The 12,570-nt window shown below is 39.6% G+C and overlaps 1 long non-coding RNA gene across 1 annotated transcript in view; it reads left to right on the plus strand.

Moving 5' to 3' along the window:
- Positions 1 to 1,268: 1,268 nt before the first annotated feature.
- Positions 1,269 to 12,570, plus strand: part of LOC112209196 (uncharacterized) — a 50,591-nt gene continuing 39,289 nt past the window's right edge. Inside the window, exon 1 of the long non-coding RNA XR_002943840.2 lies at positions 1,269 to 1,388. This is a non-coding gene — a long non-coding RNA (uncharacterized LOC112209196). The remainder of the gene's footprint in view (positions 1,389 to 12,570) is intronic.

Raw genomic sequence — 12,570 nt, forward strand, 5'->3', positions numbered from 1 at the left:
AGGACTGTGCTGGTAATACCAGGTAGATATCAGATCCACAATTATAACTCCTACACATCATTGTGATCAAGGACCCTGTGACTCACATTGACTAAAGTCAAAGCCTAAAAGCCAACCCACCAGACAAGGCAAAGCTTTGATCTAATTTTTAGCCCACAAGGAGGTCCTCTTAATTATTTCCTTAATTTTCCGCATATTTATCATTATGCTAGACTCTAGGATAGTAAATTATTTCCTTCCCTTAAATCTTGTCTAAGTTCAGAATTCATTAAGAAGAAAATATACAAATCAGATGACTAGAGAATAAAATACAAATTTAATTACTAATAGAATTGAATTGGAAACTGCAGTTGCATAGAGGCCAAAGAGGCTTCTAGTATCCTTTTCACTGAATTGAACTTTCCCCTCCAGATGACAGCCCAGGCATTCTGCATTGCCACAAAATGCATAACCTATCCTAGAAAGTGTACCACATGGAGCTGCTAAGAATGACTACTTCTCAATGGGTGGTTTTATTAAACAAGAATAAAGTGGCTATGTACACCATGTTAATTTTTTTCTCCCAAATTCGCTAATCAGGAAATCAACTCTTCATTCCTTAAATAGGAATGACAGAAGTGGTGGAATGAGGCCAGAAATATCCCAACAAACTATTACCCTTTTGAGAGAACGGTGGAAAATTCCCATACCTTATGCAAATATAGAAAATAAAGAATAAAGTTTGCACTGTTGATCACGTATACGTATTGAATATATTTTTGTATGCTTTTAAAACTTTCATTTATGTCTTTATGAATCATTTTTATGACTTAATTATTTTCATGAATAATTCTTAAAATAATTGTATGCATATCAATATTACAGTATTGTCCACTACAAGTTTTTAGAAAATATTTCATTTAAGAAATCTTTCACAATCTTGAGTCATAAGGTATTCTGCTATAATTATACCTAAAGTGTAAGGTGTTTATTATTATGTTTATGTCTGTAGCACACACAAAGTTTATTTTTGGTGTGAGTACAGAGCTACTTTAATTTTACTTTCTCTTATGTGTAACTGTGTATCTGCTCTGCTCACTCCCTCTGTTTTATCCTGTATTTCATCGCTACACTTCCGGACACATTTCCCAGCTCCCATGTTTCTGGGACAGATCATGCAATTAGTTTGTACTCATAAATTTTTTTTTTAATGGCTGTGTGTCAACTCTAGGGCTAAAGAGCTAAGAGCAGATGTATCCCCTTCATTTTCCTTTATTCTCTGTCTATAGCCAGAAATAGAGACGAGAGTACAGAACTCGGGCCCAGGGAAATGGCAGAACCACAGGAGTGGACCAGAGCCTATGCCTATAACCCAAAGCCTGTCAACAAATAATCACATCGTGGCATGGGTGAGAAATAAGCCTTTATTACTTTAAGCCTTTGAGATTTGGGAATTGTTTATTAGTATGTGTTTCCTTTGTTAATATATAATAGAAGTTAGTATGTTGAAATGGAATTCTGTAAAAACAAAGCCTTAAAATACTTAAAACGGCTTTGCTCTTGTGATAAAATAGCATGTGGTGATGCAAGTTATGGCATATTTTGGCAAGATAGGGTTTCATATGCACTAGCAAAAATATTGCTTAAGCTGTTTTTTGTATTAGTTTGAAAGTAAGTCTATCTGCTTTTGATGGCTTTGGGAAAATTGACTGAAATTATCAGTAGTAGTGTTGGCTATCATTGGATACTTTCGGCAAGATAAAAAAGTGAGCTGGGAGGCCGAGGAGGGCAGATCACGAGGTCAAGAGATCGAGACCATCATGGCCAACATGGTGAAACCCCATCTCTACTAAAAATACAAAAATTAGCCAGGCATGGTGGAATGCACCTGTATTCCCAGCTACTCATTAGGCTGAGGCATGAGAATTGCTTGAAACCAGGAGGCAGAGGCTGCAGTGAGTCAAGATCATGCCACGGCACTCCAGCCTGGGTGACAGAGCGAGACTCTCTCAAAATAACCAAACCAAACAAAACAACAACAACAAAAAAAACAAGCTAACTAAGAAAATAATGGGTTAGTTTGAAAGCAGAAATTAAATGTTAAAGAATGAATTCAGAAATTACTTACATGAAATGATGGAATATGTAGCTTATTTTATAACAAAATCAATAAGATATATAAATTTTAGAAAGCTTTGAGCATTGAAGGATCAGTAAAGCTCTTAGCAAACTAAGCAACACAAATCTTGGGAAAAATACATTTTAATTCAGTGTGTTTTCATGTCAAGCATGATATACTCAAGGTGTTTGCCAGTAAGTTGCCAAGGAAGAAGGCCTGGGGACAAGAATGCAAACACGTCAAGCAGATTTGAGAACTCTGTGTCTAAAAGAATGTTGGGTATTTTCTCTGACCCAGGGAGCTAACTGAAAAATATAGATCTGAAATGTACTATATTTCTTGAGGATTGGTACTAAAAAGACAAAAGAAATCCAGAAGACTGGCCAGAAAAGTGCTTATACTGTTTGTCAGTCTTAATATTTTGGAGTACAGAGTAGGTTCCAAACTGTCTTCAGCTCAAGAGACATATATTTTTCCAACATCCACTTCAGTTGTGGAAAGAAAAATCTTGGTTAATGAAGAACCTCCAAGAGGTTGGAGGCAAGAGACACAGAGAACATGGATAATTTCAGCCCATAAACTAAGTCAGCCCACAAACTAAGAGCCTATTAATAAAACACGGCCCATGTCCAGGATGATAGGCTATCTCAGTATCTGTCTAACAATGTTTACAAGATGCTACTGCCCAGAATTACCACTTCTCTCTGTGAACTGCATTCTTTCCATTTCATACTAGAAGTGGTTTATACCGTGCTCTTTGGTTATTTAAGAAAATAATTTGTTTTTTTTGGGGGGTCACTAGACAACAAGGAACTATATTTGGGCTGGCAGATAGATTATTTAGAGATGCTAGAATTGACAAGAATACAATTATAGGAGGAGTTTTAGAGTTTTTTCCACTGGAGTAGAATGTGGTTGTTTGGGGAGAAGGGAGAGAAGGGAGAAAAAAGCATACTAACATTTGGTAAAAGGAAATGTATTAATCATGGTCCTCTAGAGAAACAGAACTAATAGGATAAATATATATATAAAGAGGAATTTATTAAGAAGTATTAACACACGATCCCAGGGTCCCATAATAGGCTGCTTGCAAGCTAAGGAGCAAGGAAGCCAGTCTGACTCCCAAAGCTGAATAACATGGAGTCTGATGTTTGAGGGCAGGAAACATCCTGCACGAGAGAAAGATGTAGGCTGGGAGGCTAAGCCAGAAAGGTCTTTTCACGTTTTTCTGCCAGTGTTACATTCTGGCCGTGCTGCCAGCTGAATAGATGGTGCCCACCCAGATTAAGGGTGGGTCTGCCTTTCCCAGCCCACTGACTCAAATGTTAATCTCCTTTGACAACACCCTCACAGACCCACCCAGGATCAATACTGTCCATCCTTCAATCCAATCAAGTTGACACTCATTATTAACTATCACAAGACTGCCCCTTGTCAACTTGAACCCATACACATCTCCTGAGATCATACACAATCTTCAAATACAGAAAATAATAAGGTCATACTTACATCCAACATAATACAACTATCCTTCCTACAACCAGAAATGCACCAATCCCCAACCCAAATGCTATTACATAAAGTTAACAATACTTAAACGCTAATATGAGGTGAATAAATCTTAAGTCACATAAGAAAGGAAAAAAGAAATAAAATGAAGATATTTTATTAGTACAAGTGTATACATGCACAAACGTTTTTTTAACAAAAGAAGAAGAAAATACTCGTGACAATTACAGTCCTCTTTTCTGCAGCTAGTCATGTGGTCATAGCTGGTATTGATGACTACTTTCTTCTACTACCCATTCTGTAGTCCCTCTGCCTTCAACAAGCATCTCAGCAGATTGTATTTTTTTTTCCTCGTGGAGTGACCCAAACCTTCATTCCTGAAGGGTCTGGGCCATTTGTAGTCCTGCCTGCATTGGGCAGTTGCAGTTTCCCATTGGCCTTAATCACAGGGCATGGCAATACTAAGAGACACCCTAATGGATCTCCTGTATTCCATGCATACCCTTCCTTACCTCCATTGTGGAGTAGTAGACTGATTTCATCTTGATAGTCTAGGTCAATCACCCCAGCCAACACTGTAACTCCCTTCTTAGCCTGTTGACTTAAAGGTAGGAAGAGCCCAAAGTGTCCAGGTGGCAATCTTAACTTCCAGTTTAATGGAATCGTTGTTGTGTCTCCTGATGGCAGTGTTCCTCCCTCTGGAACTAAGACCTCTAGGCTGGGAGAATGTAATGTCGCAGGAAGAGGAAGCAAAAATTTTGCTAGTGGATCATGAGGGGTGACAGTTAGTGGTGCCACTTCCACCTCTTGATTCCTGGACCTGTGAATCCTGGTATAGGAGAAACAGTGCCACTTGTTGGATGCGATTCAGAACATACATGGCATTCTGGAAAACTTTGCCCCAGGCCTGTGAAGTATTGTCACCTAGTTGGCATTGTAATTGTGGCTTCAAAGGCTATCCCACCATTCTGTCAATCTAGTGGCTTCATGATGATGGGGAACGTGGTAAGACCAGTGAATTCCATGAGTATGAACACACTGCCACACTTATTTAGCCAGAATGTGAGTGCCTTGGTCAGAGGCAATGCTGTGTGGAATGCTATAATGGTGGATAAGGTATTCTGTGAGTACACGAATGGTAGTCTTGGCAGAGCATTGTGTGCAGGATAGGCAAACCCATATCCAGAGTAAGTGTCTATTCCAGTGAGTACAAACCTTTGCCCTTTCCATAACGGAAGAGGTCCGATATAATCAACCTGCCACCAGGTAGCTAGCTGATCACCCTGAGGAATGGTGCCATATTGAGGGCTCAGTGTTGGTCTCTGCTGCTGGCTAACTGGGCACTCAGCAGTGGCTGTAGCCAGGTCAGCCTTGGTGAGCAGAAGTCCAGGTTTCTGAGTCCGTGCACAACCTCCATTCCTGCCACCATGGCCAGTTTGTTCATGGGCCCATTGGGTGATGGCAGCAGTGGCTGGGGAAAGAGGCTGAATGGTGTCCACAGAATGGGTCATCCTATCCACTAGATTATTAAAATCCTCCTCTGCTGAGGTCACCCATTGTTGAATACTCACATGTGATACAAATATCTTCACAGCTTTTTACCACTCAGAGAGGTCCATTCACATACCTCTTCCCCAAATTTCTTTGTCATCAATTTTCCAGTCATGCTTCTTCCAAGTCCCTTATCATCCAGCCAAACCATTGGCTACAGCTCATGAATCAGTATATAATCTCACATCTGGCCATTTCTCCTTCCATGCAAAGTGCACAAGCAAATGCACTGCTCAAACTTCTGCCCACTTGGAAGATTTACCTTCACCACTGTCCTTCATGGATGTCCTAGAACAGGGCTGTAGTGCTGCAGCTGTCCATTTTTGGGTGGTGCCTGCAAATTGTGCAGACCCATCTGTGAATCAGACCCTAGTCTTCTCTTCCTCTGTCAACTGATCATAGGAAGCTTTCCGTGAGGCCATCTTTGCAGGCTGAGGAAGAGAAGGCAGGGTGGCAAGAGTGGAGACCATGGGCATTTGAGACACTTCCTCATGTAACTTACTTGTGCCTTCAGGACCTGCTCAAGCCTAATCACATAAATACCACTTCTATTTGATCATGCTGTGCATGGTCCATTTTATGTCTAGATGGGTCAGAAAGCACCAGTTCATGATAGGCAGATTAGGTCACATGGCAACTTGATGACCCATAGTCAAACCTTCAGTTTCCACCAAAGCCCAGTAACAGGCCATGAGCTGTTCTTGAAATGAGAGTATTTATCTGCAGAAGATGGCAGGGCCTTGCTCCCAAATCCTAGAGGCCTCCACTGTGATTCACCTGTGGGGGCCTGCCAGAGGCTCCACATAGAATTCCTATATGCCAATGACACCTCAAGCACCATTGGATCCGCTGGGTCATACGACCCAAGTGCAACTTGCACAGCACCCTGGAACTATTGCAGAGCTTTCTCCTGTTCCGGACCCTGCTCAAACTGGCAGCCTTTCAGGTCATTTGACAAATAAGCCAGAGTAACACAAACAAATAAGGAACGTGTTACCTCCAATATCCAAATAGACCCAAAAGGCATTTCTTGGTTGTAGGAGGGGCCAAAGGCAGCAACTTATCCTTCATCTCAGAAGAAATATCTTGACAGGCCCCACAACACTGGACCGCTAGAAATTTTACTGAGGTAAAAGTTCCCTGAATTTTAGTTGGGTTTATTTCCCATCGTCTGGCATGGAAATGTCTCACCAATGAGTCCAGTATGTTTGCCACTTCATATTCACTGGTTCCAATCAGCATAATGTTGTCAATGTAATCAACCAGTGTGATATCTTGTGGAAGTGAAAAGCAATCAAGTACTCCCTAAATAAGATTATGACACAAAGGCGGAAAGTTGATATACCCCTGATTAACAAAGTAAAAGTATATTGCTGGCCTTGGCAATGAAGGCAAATTGTTTTTGGTGGGTCTTACGAACAAGAATGGAGAAAAAGGCATTTGCCAAATCAACAGATGCATACTAGGTACCAGGAGATGTGTTAATTTGCGCAAGCAATGAAACTACATCTGGTACAGCAGCTACAATTGGAGTCACCACTTGGTTAAGCTTATGATAATCCACTGTCATTCTCCAAATCCATATGTTTTCTGCACAAGCCAAATAGGAGAGTTGAATGGGGATGTGGTGGGAATCACTATCCCTGTGACTTTCAAGTCCTTGATGGTGGCACTAATCCCTGCAACCCTTCCAGGGATGCAATATTGTTTTTGATTTAATATTTTTCTAGGTAAAGGCAGCTTGGATGGCTATTTGGCCTTTCCCACAATAATAGCCCTCACCGAACCAGTCAGGGAGCAAACGTGGGTGTTCTGCCAACTGTTAAGTATATCTATACCAATTATGCATTCTGGCACTGGGGAAGTGACCACAGGATGAGTACAGGAACCCACTGGACCCACTGTAAGAGTAATCTGAGCTAAAACTGTATTAATTACCTGACCTCCATAAGCCCGTACTTTAACTTGAGGACCACAATGATGTTTTGTGTCCCCTAAAATCAATGTCACCTCAGAGCCAGTGTCCAGTAGTCCCTGAAATATTTGATCATTTCCCTTTCCCCAATGCACAGTGACCCTGGCAAAAGGCCAGAGGTCTCCTCGGAGAAGGATGGAAGAAATATATACAGCATAAACTGCTGGTAGTGTAGGGAGGTCCTTCCTCAAGAGGACCCGGCCTGCCCTTTATTCAAGCAGTTCTTGATCTGTAAAGAGGCTAAAGTCTGGAAATTGATTGAGGGGCTATGATTCTGTGTTTATCGTTAAAATTAGTCTTTTGTCCATTTGACTTGGAAGTTTTATGCTTATATAAATTAGGTAAGAATGCAGTAGATTTCTTCTCAATTTCACTTCTAGGAACACTGTGATTAATTAGCCAATGCCAGAGCTCTACAGGAGTCAGACTATTCTTATTGCTGCTTTGCCTCTGCTGTTCATTACAGTAGCTATGTACACCTTGCCTTTGATGGGTGAGTGCTGCAACTTGGTCACTGAAGCCTCAGGATCCAATTATTCCCACTGTATTTAAATTTTGTGGTTGAGTGACTGTGGTTCCCACTGTTAGATCTGACATACAGAGAATAGCAATTACAGGGCTCTTCAAAGATGCAAGTCCTACCCTCCTAAATCTGTTTCACAAAGCATTGATCAAGAGTATATCTTCTGGACCCCTCCAGCTGGAATTAGTGGATCTAAAGTGACTAATTCACTCCACCATCTCATTCTCTCTAAGCCTTTGGGTTCCTTCCACTACATTAAACCAAGGGAGATCAGGCATTTCTAGCTTGCTCACAGTGGGCAATCTTTTAATTCATATTTCAGCTAACCAAAAAAATTAAGTATCAGAACCTTTTTTAACTCCCTGAGCTGCAATGTTAAATGCAGAGTCCCTACTTAGTGGGCCCAAATCAATAAATTCAGCCTGATCCAACTTTATGTTTCTTCCACCATAATCCCACACCTTTTATATCCATTCTTGTGCCTGTTCTCCAGATACCTGCTTATATAAATTCAAACACTCAAGCAGTTCTTTTTGACTGTATTGCACCTCCTCATGGGTCACACTCTGAACCTCACCTCTAGGGGTGAAAAACTGAAAGCTTTCCTTCTAAAATTAGGAACAAGGCAATCCCATTCTTGTTACTTCTAGTCAACACAGTACTGGAAAGAATAGCCAGAGCAATTAGCCAAGAAAACAATGTATCAGAATCAGAGAAGAAAAACTAAAATTGTCCCAGATTGCAGATAACATCATCTTATATGTAGAAAATCCTAATGACTCTATATAAGAACTGTTGGAACAAATATACAAATTCAATAAAGTTGCAGAATACAAAATCAATAGAAATTAGTAAAGTTTCTATATATTAACTGTAAACTATGAAAAGTAAATTAAGGAAATAGTCTCTTTTACAATAGCAACAAAAATAATAAAATACTTAGGAATAAACTTAACTGAAGATATGAAAGACTCGTACACTGAAAACTACACAACCTTTATGAAATAAATTAAGAAAGCCACAAACAAATGGAAAGACATTCTGTGGTCATAAATTGGAAGACTTAATATTGTTAAAAATTTCCACACTACCCAAAGAGATCTGCATATTCAAAACAACCCTATCGAAATTCCAGCAGTGTTATTTTTTTACAGAAATAGAGAAAGTAGTTCTTTCAATCATATGGAATCACATAAGACCATAAATAGCCCAAATTAATCTTGTGGAAAATCAAAGCTGGAGGTTCACCCTTCTGATTTTAAATTATATTAGAAAGCTACAGTAATCAAAACAGTATGGTGCTGGCATAAAGACAATCATATAGGCCAAGGGAACAGAATAAGAAGTCCAGAAATAAATCAATGCATTTACAGTCAATTGTTCTTCAACAAAAATACCAAGGATATACAATGGAAAAAAAATAGTCTTTTCAACAAATATTGTTGGGAAACAGCAAACTAAAACTATACCTAACAAGACACTATTTATAATGGCTCAGAGATATTAGTGCCTTTACTTTCTACTTTTTCCTATCTACATATGAACTGACAAAGGCAAAAAGAAATTAAGTTATTAGTTCCTGGTCACATAGCTAATGACTGGAAAGTTCTGGCAGTATAGACTGAGATATAAAAATATTAACCATTATGCTCTACTACCTCCCAATATCTCTTAGTATCCTATAGAGCATATGTTTTAATCTTGATCTTCTGTCAAATTGTTTTAAAAATCTGTGACCCTTTATTCTTCTCTACAAATGCTTGACTCACCTTACAAAGTCCAAGAAATAAAAATAAGAATTTTGTTTGAAAATATATGACATATTTACATTAGGGAAAATTAGCATCATTTGGTAAAGAGGTTACCCATCATGGATGAGGTATTCCTTCCAATTATCCAGGTCTATTTTTATACCTTAAATTATTTTATAGTTTTATCTATAGTGACCTTACACATAATCTGTTGTTTGTTCATAAGAAACATATATTTATTTTTTGCTGTAATGTTTTATGAGATTCATTTCTTCATTACTAATTGACTGTAATTAATACAGAGAAAAAGATTATTAATATTTAAATGTTTGTTTTATGTTCAGCCATTTTTAAAAACTTTTTTTACTATTCTTTTAATGGTTCCCTTTGATTTATGAACATAAGCACATAATATCAGTCACTATCTTTCAGTAATACTTTAGTTCTCATTATTTAATTGAGTCTTATTGGATCCAGACTTGGAGCTCAGAAAGTTTGTGTTCAGTATCTGCTTATTTTGTTTTTTAATATTTCTTTTTTGAGCTCTTGTCAGAACCTGCTGATCTCTTCCATTTTTTTCTGTCTTCGTAATTCCAAGTTGTTCACTATCATCTTATCATCACTTGTTTTTACTATTTTGAAAGATTTTTCTAATCCCCCTAAAACAAATCTTTATTAAGTAAGCATTTATCAATGAGTGTTTTTGAAGATCTCGAGTGCTAATTTTTTCCAGTTTTCCCTGTCGTTTCTTCATATAACAAGAGCAAACAGACAAGCAGCATACTTACCAAGCTTGCTGGAGTTGTATCTGTTGGAGAATCCTTAAGGACATAAGTGTTGTAGGAGGTACACATGTTCCTCAGAACTGCTTGCATACAGGGCAATACAGAGACATGGACAAGACATCACACTCAAGGAGATGTTCTCCAACCTGGGTGTTATGGAGTTGCATAACAAGGGAGACACTGGCCACAACCTTTATAGGATCAGGAAACATAGTGTAATAGTGACAAGTGGCTGATGTCTATAATCCCAGCATTTTGAGAGGCCGAGGCGGGTGGATCACCTGAGGTCAGGAGTCCAAGACCAGCCTGGGCAACATGATGAAACCCTGTCTGTACTAAAAATACAAAAATCAGGTGGGTGCGGCAGTGCACGCCTGTAATCCCAGCTACTTGGGAGGCTGAGGCAGGAGAATTGCTTGAACCTGGGAGGTGGAGGTTGCAGTGAGCTGAGATGGCCCCATTGCACTCCAGCCTGGGAAACAGAGTGAGATGCCCTCTCAAAAAAAAAAAAAAAAAAAAAAAAAAAAGGCTGTCTTCCAACTCTTATGGTTGCAGCTGTGTGATATGTGTACTGGTGGCAGGATTCCCAACATCAGCATTGGGGGAAGAGGTATGTGAATGGACCTCTCTGAGTGGTTAAAAAACTGAAGATCAGCATTTATCAGTGAGATTGCTACTTGTATGAGTCAACTTAACTGAGCCACAGCATGCACCGATATTTGGTTAAAGTTTATTTTTGAGTGTGTCTGTGAGGATATTTCTGGATATTAACATTTGAATAGCTAAACTGAGTAAGGCAGATTGCCTTCCTACTGGGGAGAGTCTTATACAATTCACTGAAGGTCTGAATTCTCTCTCTGACTGAGTCTTTGAGCTGAGATATTGGTCTTCTCATGCCTTTGAATGCTGACTCAGGCCTACACTAACCACTCTCCCCCTTCTCAGGCCTTTGAACTCAGATTGACACTACATCATCAGCTCTCTGGAGTCTGGACTTCTCAGACTCTATAAATAGGATGAACCTATTTCATACACCTCTCTCCATCCCTCTATCTATCTCACTCTCTCCATCTCTTTCTCTCTCCCTCTCTCCATCTCTCTCTCTCTCTATGTGTATATATATATATATACACACACACACACACACACACACACACACACACACACATAGCTGAATGTCTCTAGGAGGTTATACACCAGTCAAACCCTGGCATCTTGCCTCTTTTTTTTTTTTTTTTTTTTGGTATTATTCTGAGACAGAGTCTCACTCTGTGCCGCAGGCTGGAGTGCAGTGGTGTGATCTTGGCTCGCTAAAATCTTTGTCTCCTGAGCTCAAGTGATTCTCCTCCCTCGGCCTCCCTCGTAGCTGGAATTACAGGTGTGTGCCACCATGCCCAGCTAATTTTTGCATTTTTAGTAGAGATGGAATTTCACCATGTTGCCCAGGCTGGTCTGGAACTCCTAAGCTCAGGCAGTCCACCAACCTTGGTCTCCCACAATGTTTGGTTTACAGGCATGAACCACTGTGTATGGCCCCATCTTGCTTCTTAATGCACGTGTCTGGACCCACTTCCCAAACTCCTGAGATCTTATCGGGAAACTGCTGATCAACAGTTTCAGGTGTTTTTATCTATTGGGAGACTACCCTTCTCTGCAACTGGCTGCAACCAATTAATACTATTTTATGAAGAGACAGTGTAACAACCACCTGACCATCACCTGATGGTTGAGTGACATTTCTTGAGGGGTTGGGGGAGCCCTCTGCTGCCCTGCTTATGCCTGACTAGCTACCTACTGTAACAATGAGGACAGATCCTTCATGAATAGCTTATCACTCTAAGTTCAAGCAAACTCTGTTTAAAAGTGAATGGCACTTTCTCTCTCACACCTGCTATTGCCATGTGATGCCATCTGCTTCCCCTTTGCCTTCTGCCATAATTGGGAGCTTCCTTAGGGCCCCATCAGAAGCAGATGCTAGCACCATACTTCTTGTACAGTCTGTGGCACTGTAAGCCACAATAAACCACTTTTCTTTATCAATTACGGAGCCTGAGGTATTTTTATAGCAATGCAAATGGACTAACACACTTGTTCACCTCCCAAAATGATCCTGAGCCCTCTAGATGGGGACATAACTTCTGGGTATTCAGGTAAGAACCATACAAACTACATTGCTCAGAGAACAAGGCTTACTTTGATTTTTTCATAGCGTTTTAAGGTATAAGTTTAAAGTTATCTTGTGTGTATTAAATAAAAGAAATGTAGAAATGTTAATACAATTAAGCTGTACTATTATACATGTGTTTTCTTCCTAACAAACATATCACAAATTAAAATTGTACTCAAATAAACAAAGAAAGTGGAACATAAAGATCAAT

Source organism: Pan troglodytes, chromosome 4, assembly GCF_028858775.2.
Source record: "Pan troglodytes isolate AG18354 chromosome 4, NHGRI_mPanTro3-v2.0_pri, whole genome shotgun sequence".
Classification (NCBI taxonomy): Eukaryota; Metazoa; Chordata; class Mammalia; order Primates; family Hominidae; genus Pan; species Pan troglodytes.